Source organism: Marmota monax, unplaced genomic scaffold (genome assembly GCF_021218885.2).
Source record: "Marmota monax isolate L192 unplaced genomic scaffold, Marmota_monax_Labrador192_F-V1.1 WCK01_AAM20220418_F8-fsc00053, whole genome shotgun sequence".
Classification (NCBI taxonomy): domain Eukaryota; kingdom Metazoa; phylum Chordata; class Mammalia; order Rodentia; family Sciuridae; genus Marmota; species Marmota monax.
In genome coordinates, this window is record NW_026693153.1 from 4,499,391 (window position 1) to 4,509,561 (window position 10,171).

The window sequence follows — 10,171 nt, forward strand, 5'->3', positions numbered from 1 at the left end:
TACTGATCTCCCTTCCATTAATTTTTAAAATTAATGCATTTTAATTATACATAAAAATGGGATTCATTGTGATACATTCATATATGCATAGAGCACTATGAATTAATTTAATTTATTTATCTATTTAATTTTCCAGTGCTACCCCTTTTCCTTCCTTCTTCTCTATCCATGGCTCCCCTTCCTCTACTGTTCTCCCTTAAGTTTCTTCATCTGGGAAATGTTGTTAATGCAGTCCCTGTATCAAAGAATTCTTGAGGACAATAGAATAAAATAAGTATTAGAAGTTACCTATTGGAGAATCAGGCACCTATTTAGACACACAAATATAAAAATGCATGTGGATATTTCACTTATATATTAATGCATTGGATACATAGCTAATGGGGCACAGAAAGACAGCCTGGATTTTCTGATGTTTGCATTTGCAGATATGTACTGCATACTCTTGTAGCTTCATTTCTCCATTCACTGCATTGCAATTGAACAACAACCCCTTTTTTGTCAGGGCAGAAATTTATTCTTTGGCGTGTAAACCATTCTTAATGAGGGTATTTAGTCTTGTATTTAGCATACTAAACCAATACTAGATCCTAAGGTAGAAATTCAGAAAAACATTATCAATAAATTAGAAGGAATAAAAATGGGAGTTCATAATCCAATTGAGTCAAATGTATGAAAGATGATATATTATGAGCTTTGTAATGTTTTGAACAACCAATAAAAAAAAATTGAATTCAAATAAAAAAATAATAAAGTATGTATTATAAAATTAAAAAAATAGAAGGAATAAAATAAGAATGATTTTAAAAATTTAAATTTGCGGCTGGGGCCATGGCTCAGTGGTAGAGTGCTCGCCTAGCATGCGTGAGGCACTGGGTTAGATCCTCAGCACCACATAATAATAATAAAAAAATTAAATTGGAACTTTTTATTATGGTGGGGGGGGTAGACAAGAAGCCAAATTTTGACAGATTTTCAAAAACTTCAAAAGTCAAAATTACTTCCATTTGAGGCAAGAGAATAAATGGAATAAGTAAATGGAGGAATGATACTTTTTAATATAATTATACTTTTTAATATAAAAAATTGTATTGTAGAATAAAATAATAATGGATCAAAAGTGATGATTTTAGTACTTTAAAAACTGGAAGCATTATAGACTTATTTTAGTACAGTATTATTGTATGCTGTGAAATGACTAGACTGAGATATGGCCCTTGAAATATGAAGGAAAGGGTAAACAAATGAAAATAATAAGGAAACAATGAGGGAAGTTATTATGTTTTAGGAGATAAAACTATACTAGAATCTTTAAAATGACTTTCTAAAATTATTTTTATCTCACTTACAAATTATTATTTTCTACAAATCAGTTTTCCAAAAATGTAAAGTTAAAATTTATCTTTGGCTAAATTACCATGAAAATGAAATGTATTATGTTTCCTATTTCACTATTTTTCTATTATGAAATTATTTTCTTAATTCATATTAACTTCCTTGTTAACACAAATTTAATTAGATTCATATGTTCATTTATTGGAGATCATCTGAATGCAGTTTCCTAAATAGCTTATATTTAAACCCAAAACAAAATTCTGAACTGCATAGCATAATATATAAATGGAAATTATTATCTTTAGCAGAAATGTAGTTTTATGGGGATGTAATTTTCTCATACCAAGATTTATTTTTTTAATATTATTAATTAAAAATTGGGTTTCCTCTAAATTTAAAACAACTAATTTAATTATCTTCAAAGGAGAAAATGATGGTGACTTTCCTAATTGAGAAACAGTTGAAGAATTAATATTTTGGGTGTCATTAGAAAAATTTTACTTGTGTTTTTGAATGAGAACAGATTTCTAATGCATTATTTACGCAGTAGAGTGTAACCACTCCTTCTGTGTTCTCTGGGCCTTTTTCGTCAATGCTCAGAGAGCTCATTTTTCAAAATACATACTATTTTCCCCAATAAATCAAGCAAGCTCTGTGGGAGCATATTACAGCTTTTCATGTATAAAGAGTACAGGAAAACAATATTTAAAACTTATCAAGTGTAACTGATAAACTCTCTTCACTGTTGTACATTTATAATTATCTAGTTATGGTTGTTTTCTGAGCCATTTTTTGGCTTATGCAAACACAGTAGATTGTTTCAAATCACCCTATTTATTATTAGAGTGTCTTGTCTCCTTAGGTATACTTTTTTAATGTGAAAAGTGTGTGTTAGATTTAGGAAAAAACAAAAGAACTTAGAAAGTGATAAAGATTTCTGTGATAAAGTACATGATATAAATTTTACATGGAAAAATGAGATTCTATAATTTGAAACCTACCTCCATTTTTTTTCCTCAAATTTAAAAACCATTTTCTCTTGATTTGATCTGGCCAGCATGAAGCTCTTGAATAAGTAACTAGACAGGAAGTCTGAAGATTGATTCTAGAAATCCAGCCAGAACTCCCCAGTTGATCTGAGCTTGTTCTATCTCTTAGACATAATCTAATTCTCTATCCATCAATCTTGAGGTGGATAGAGGAGTGATGGGAACCATGCTGTATGCTTCTCATTCTGGCCAGCCTAATTTAGGGCTTTGAGTTTACACTTACTACTGAATGACTATAAGGAAGGAGGGGCTTATAATCTGGTGTTAGCTGAAGACAAATACCTCATAAGGATATAAACAATAGTTTGTGTAATTTTAGAGCTTCAATTTCTATAATAAAAACTAGCATACCTGTTTTCAGGGCATATGCAGTAAATAATATTTACCTTAGGTATTTTGGTGTGAATAATACATTATATAGTAGTATATATCTTTTCTAAAAAAATATGGAACACTTCACCAATTTGCATGTTATCCTTGCATAGGTGCCATGCTAATCTTCTCTGTATTGTTTCAATTTTAGTATATGTGCTGTTGAAGTGAGCAGAGCATATATCTTTTAAAAAAAGAGAGAGAGAGAGAATTTTTTAATATTTATTTTTTTAGTTTTCGGTGGACACAACAACTTTATTTTTTTTAATTTTTTTTTTTTTATGTGGTGCTGAGGATCGAACCCAGCACCCTGTGCATGCCAGGAGAGCGCGCTACCGCTCGAGACACATCCCCAGCCCCAGTATATATCTTTTTAATAAAAAATACACAACCAAGTTAATAACTCAGAACCTCATCAGTACAAGTGCTGGGTTAACTTTTTTTTTTTGTCTATTCACACTTCTGATGAGACCCTTTGTTTATAGTTAGAAATTTCATGCTGTCACAGGATGGTGGTTACTATGATAAACTCCCAGGTTTTAAATGAAGACAATGAACATGGATTACTGGAGCTTGACTCAGTTACTTGGCCTAATTCCTCAGTACCAACTTACAACCAAATTAAAAGATTAGAAACCTCAGAATTAGTAAACAATTCATGGTTTACTAATTGGAAGAGAAAGCTTCTTCTGTCCTAAGATTTTCTCTGTAGCATTTAAATAAATATTCACATAAAGTATATCATTTACTGCCAGTGAATCAAGTGTATAGTCAAAATTATCCCTATCTAGTCAGGGATAATTCATCTCTATCATATTTAGACAAAAATATGCAGGAGAATGTAAAATCTTTTCTAGCCATGCAGATACTTTCTGGGAAAGTTTGTCAATACAGTCTTTAAAATCTCCCTTTATTTTATTTAATTAGAATCCTATGTATGTTGGGTTATAATAGGATTTTAACCACCTAATCTTAAAGGTCTTAATGGTTAAAGTATAATATGTGAATGGATATAAGACTATAATGATGAAAAGTTTATACAATACACTCTAAATTAAAAGATAGAAAAGAAGAATATAGGAAAATAATTTCTCCTCTGGAAAAACTAAAATTTATGTTTTTGGAAATTCTTAGAAATGAGATGTTCAAATATGAGGTATTAATCCAGGAAATATTAACCAGAAAATATGGGCACTAGTTATCTAAAGTTGGTTTCATCATATTTCTGAGCATGTGGTATTAGCCTCACTGTGGTGATGAAGATAACCTAATGTCATTAGAGAAGAAGAGAATTTTATGGTATTACACTTTAGAGATTTTTAAATAGTGAAAATTATTTCATAGCTGAATTCTGGTTAAATCAATGGTTATTTGCTAGGCTTATGTCACCCAAAGTATCAGTGTCAAAGTCAGAAGTATCACTGGTCTAGCTGACTTCTTGTTAGAATTTTAAAATTCTTTAGTCAAGCTTCAATGAATGAAAAAGTGAAGGTGACTTCAGCGTTTTGCATATTATTGTCCTCTCCAAAATTCATGTTACAATTTCGCCTCCAAAACAATGGTATAAAGAGGAGTTTTGATAGTTGATTAAAGCAAGAGAGCTATGGCTCCATGTCCACAAATTGAATTAGGTGCTCTTCTAAAAGGTCAGGACAGAAGGACATTGGTCTTTTTGCCCCTTCCCTCTCTTCCATGTGAGGATACACCATCTTGGCACTTGCAAGGAAGAAGAATTCAAGGTACAATCCTGGAAGCAGAGCCTGAATTATAACCAGACAACTAATCTGCTGGCACATTGTTCTTGAATGTTCCTCAATGCAAAACTGTGAAAAATAAGTTTCTATTATTTTTAAGTTACCCAGCTTCAGGAATTTTGCTATAGCAATACAAAGCAAACTAAAACAGTGAAAAATGACTATGGTTTCCTAAACAGTAGTAAATTCATGAAATTTAGTTTAAAAAAAAAATTACATTTTTAGTCAATAGGATACTTTTCTCAAATACTGAACATTTTTTCATAATTCTATTAAAGCCATGAATTAATGACATATATTATAAAGTAAAGTTTAAGAATATGCATTCTGGAGCCAGATGGTTTTTGTTCAAATCTTGGTACTGCTAATTAAGAGTAGTATCACTTCACAAAAATTACTTATCCCCACTCTGTTTTACTTTTCTCTTCTGTAAAATGTTATCTGTATTTAAAAATACTGAAATAATTTATATTTTATAACTAGACAAATTAAATATCAAATGTAAAATATAAAATTATAAAATAAATTATCAAATTATAAAACCTGGAACTTATTAAGATTATAAACATGTTTAAAACAGATTTTAAAGGAGATGTACATTTCTGTCATCTCTGCTTTCTTTTCTTCCTCTCTATTTAAATGGGTTGTTTGTTTAAAAGGAAAAAACAGTATTTTAATTGGATCAAATAAACATGTCATTAACTATATTAAGAAATGTAGATTTAAACTAACAATAATTATAATTTCCATTTATGTTCCTACAGAAGTTTCAAGATATTGGTATTGAATTCATAGTAATTGAAATTGAAAATTTAAATTGAAAAATCTTACTGTATGTAAATTTTTACATTCTTATTAGTAGGCTAAGAGATTAATAACAGAGATAAAAAATTAAATCAAAAGTGTTATGAGGAAAGAGATAAAGACACTTGATCTAAACTTTTTTGAGTCAATACGTTGTTATTTAAGAAAATTCTTGATGAAAATAACAAAGAATTGTTTTTTAATTAAGAAAATATTCTTTTTTTAATATTTTTTTTTTTTTAGTTTTTAGGTGGACACAATATCTTTATTTTATTTTTATGTGGTGTTGAGGATCGAACCCAGGGCCCTGCGCATGTCAGGTGAGCGTGCTACCACTTGAGCCACATCCCCAGCCCCAAGAAAATATTCTTTGTACATATCATGAGAGTTGGTATCTAAAATTAATTTAACTTATTAATTACTACTAATAAATAAAACAGCATATTTTTGTTGTTTCTTTAGGGCCATTAAATTCTAATTCTTTATCTAGTTAATTTATTCTTTATCTAATTAATCTTCTGACAGGTATAAATCAGTTATTACTTTTATCAAAGATTAAGAAGTGACATCAAAACTGCAGTTTTATAAAACATAATAAGGCATATATATAAAATGCACCTATTATAACATTTTAGTTTCCTGTTTATCAACAGTAATTAAAATATTTGAATTCATTTGCCAGAAAATACCTGATCTGGAATCAAGATCACAGCTTTTTTTTTCTTTGCAATCTCAACAGTCCAATGACTGTTCTGTCATCACAGAAAGAAAAAAAAACATACAATTCACCGAGAAAAACGGACAATTCTATCAGAAGCTCATCAGATGAGAATGACCATCATTAAATTTTGAATTACTAATGGAGAGAAGCAATCAAATCCAATCTATGGCTTTAAAATCTACTTTAGGAAATAATATTTTTTTCAATAATTAATATTTTGAACGCTTACATGTTATACGATAAAAGACTTGCAGGTTTTGACCACTATCATCAAAGATATAACTGGGAATATATTATTCCTACATCTACAGTTATATCGAGTGCTCTGAACTGCAAATGTTCTATTTTATTGTCATTTTACTTGTCAAATTTTGCAAAGATAGAATTAAGCATTTTTTCTTACTTTTAAGTAAATGGCTTACATTATTGTTAAGGTAACTTTAGAGAATTTCTTTATTTGGGTCTTAGATTCCAAATCCTTAGGCTACATGTGCCTTATTTTCAAATGTTAATAATAATAATAATAATAACAATAATAATTTTAGTAAAATTATTATTTCATAATAAAAATATTATCATTCCAATAAAATTATATTATCTTTCACAAAGTAGATTGGTACATTAATACATTAACTAGTAAAGTATTATATGATTGGTCATGGGTAAATTTGTTCCACAATCTCATGGAGGATTAATTTGGTGATTTAAAAAAAAAAGTAAAAATACATAGCAAGTATTTTTATAAATATAATTATATATAAATAGTATGATATTTTTAAATGTCATAAGAAAAGATTATCTTGCTGGGGTTGTGTAAGTTAGAGTACTAGGCATGCATGTGTTGAAACACTGACTTAAGCAAGAACTAGAGGGTAACGCTGAACTAGTCACACAAATAAGGGAAATATATATCATGAGTCTATTTAAGAGCAATATAAATTTAATACATCGACTCAAATGTATTCTGTTATTTATAATATTGATAAGGCTGATAACCTGTAATATAAACATTGATAACTCAGTAAACAAAACCGTTATTATTAAAACCAATATTAAAATAGTCCCTGTTAAATATTTAGTTAAATTATGTTAACTTGAATTTTTACATTAGTTCCTATAAGAATTCTTAAGAAAGTACTGAAAGTTAAGTCCTTAACTATAGGAATTGTAGGAATATTGAATTTATATGTTTTTATTAAATTCTGTACAATCAGAATAGAGCTTCATAAAGGGATCTTAAAATCTAACTTGCCAATTCCAGGTAGAGGTGAAGAGAATCAGACATAGACAGGAAAAGAAAAGAAAGAAAAAGAAAGAAAGAAACAGACAAAATTGGATATTACTTGTTTTCATTTTAAAATTTCAACACTAAAGTTCACTTAAAAGACATGTCTTTTGCCTTTGACTCAACTTTATATTTAAAACAAATTGTTTACTTGTATTAATTGTGTATATTAGTGGATTTCATGGTTATACTTCCACACATGGATAGAGTATGCAATGATAAAACCCAACCTGCTTTTTTCTACCTTTACAATCCATAGTAATCACTATTAAACACCCAGGGCTAAATTTTTAAGCTTCCACACATGAGAGAGAACATGTGATACTTGTCTTTCTGTGGCTGGCTTATTTTATTTAATGTAATGTCTCCTGTTAAATTCATTTTGCTAAAAAATGGCAGGATTTTTATTTTCTTTGTGGTTGAATGGTACCACATTTTTCTCCAGCCATTCATTTGTTGATGGACAACTAGGCTGATTCTATATCTTAGCTATTGTGAATGGTGCCACAATAAATATGAGCATCCATCTACCCTTTGGTAGGTTAATTTAATTTACTTTGGCTATAAACCCAGAAGTGGAATAGCTGGATCATATAATACAGCTATACTACTTTTGTTTATTTTTTTGATGAAACTGCATAATATTTTCCATAATGGTTGTACTAATTTACATTCCCACCAACAGTGAATAATAGTTCCATTTCTCCACATTCTCAACAGCATTCTTTATTTTTTTTTTATAACAGCCATTCTAACTTGAGGATATGGTATCTCCTGGTTTTTACATTTGCACTTCTATGATGGCTAATGATATTGAGCATTGTTTAAAAATATATTCACCTTTACATTTTACCTGAACTTTATTTATGGATGATGCAACATATTGAAATTACCTACTTAGTAGCATTTCCACCAATATTTGAGAGCTGATTAAAATTTCCTTTTACCCTGATGGAGGCTGTAGACTCTTGATTTCAGGGAAAGGATTAAGGGAAGACCAAATGGTCTCCTGGGTGTATCCAGAGCCTGACTGAGTAAACTAAGTATCCAACTTCCATCCAGTTATCCTTTTCAGTCTCAAGTGATTGTTTTAGGGATACTTTAGCCCCTTAAAAACCCACTTGGGTGAGAAGATTCTGAAATTATACAGATTTTCCTAGAGAAACTATATAGATTTCAGGGGTTGGAATGAGAAAGGAAAGGTATGGCAAAGGTAGCCAGAGGGATAAAGGAATTTAGAAGCACTAAAGTGCAACAGATCAAAGAACTTGAGAACTAAAAAGAATATTGTAGAATTAAAAGGAAGAAAGCAGAATATAATTGATGGAGGTAAAAAAAGGTCTCAGTTGAAAGTTACTAAATTTCCTAAATATCCACTATAAATGTAAATCACCTTTAGAAAACAATACCATTTTATAGGATAATGGACTGAATGAGTTCCATAATGGTAAAGCATGTAGTCATTCAAAGAAGAGAAAAAGGTAAGAGTTACCTGTGGCATTATATATTAAATCATAAGCCAAGCTAATGAAGAAAAAGAAAACTCAAATCACTAAAATTTGTGATGAAAAGGTAGTATCACAATGGACACTATTGAAATAAAGACAATAATCAGAAACTACTTTGAAAATCTATAATAAAATAGAAAATCATAAAGATATCGACAAATTTTCAGAGATAAATGACCTACTCAGATTGAATCAGGGGGACATAGAACATTTAAACAGATCGATTTCAAGTAGTGACATTGAAGACACCATCTACCAATAAAGTAAAGCCCAGGACCAGATGGATTCTCAACCAAGTTCTACAGACCTTCAATAAATAACTAACACCAATCCTCTTCAAATTATTCCATGAAATAGAAAAGGAGGTATCCTTCCAAACTCAATTCTATGAAGCTAGTTTCTCCCTGATCCCAAAACCAGACAAACACATATCAAGAAAAAAAAATACAAACCAATATCCCTGATGAACATAAATGCAAAAGTTCTTAATAAAATACTGACAAATCGCATACAAAAACATATAAAAAGATAGTGCCCCATGACCAAGTATGGTTCATTCCAGGGATGTAAGTTTGGTTTAACATATGGAAACCAATAAGCACAATTCATCACATCAGTAAATTTAAAAACAAGAACCACATATTATATCAACAGTAGAAGAATAATTTGGCAAAATTCATGCTCAAAAAATTAGAAAAATTAGGGATAATCGAAACATAACTCAATACTGTAAAAGGTATGCATGCTAAACCCAAGCACAACATCATTCTAAATGGAGAAAAATTGAAAACATTCCCTCTAAAAATCAGAACAAGACATGGATCTCCTCTTTCACCACTTATATTCAATATATTCCATTAAACCCTACCTAGAGCAATCAGAGAAAAGAAAGAAATTAAAGAGATACAAATAGGAAGAGTTCAAACTATCTCTATTTGCTGAAAACATGGTTCTCTAATTGGAAGACCAAAAACTCCATCATAAAGCTTCTAGAACTCTTAAATAAATTCAGCAAAGTAGCAGGATACAAGATTAAATTCATAACCAATTGCTTTCCTATATATTGACAAATCAGCTGAAAAAGAAATCAGGAAAACTATCCCATTCACAATAGACACACACACACACACACACACACACACACACAATACTTGAGGATTAACCTAAGAGGTGAAAGACCTCTACAATGAAAATTACAAAACACTAAAAAAATAAATTGAAGACCTTAGAAAATGAAATATCTCTCATATTCTTGGACGGGCAGAATTAATAATGTCAAAATGCCCATACTACCAAAAGTGCAATACAGATTTAATGGAGTTCCTATTAAAATTCTAATGATG

At 29.9% G+C, this 10,171-nt stretch overlaps 1 non-coding gene across 1 annotated transcript; it reads right to left on the reverse strand.

The window, feature by feature from the left end:
* Positions 1-2,824: 2,824 nt before the first annotated feature.
* LOC124100094 (U6 spliceosomal RNA) lies at positions 2,825-2,931 on the reverse strand. The gene has a single exon (XR_006854157.1). It is a non-coding gene; the product is annotated as a U6 spliceosomal RNA (small nuclear RNA).
* Positions 2,932-10,171: the final 7,240 nt, after the last annotated feature.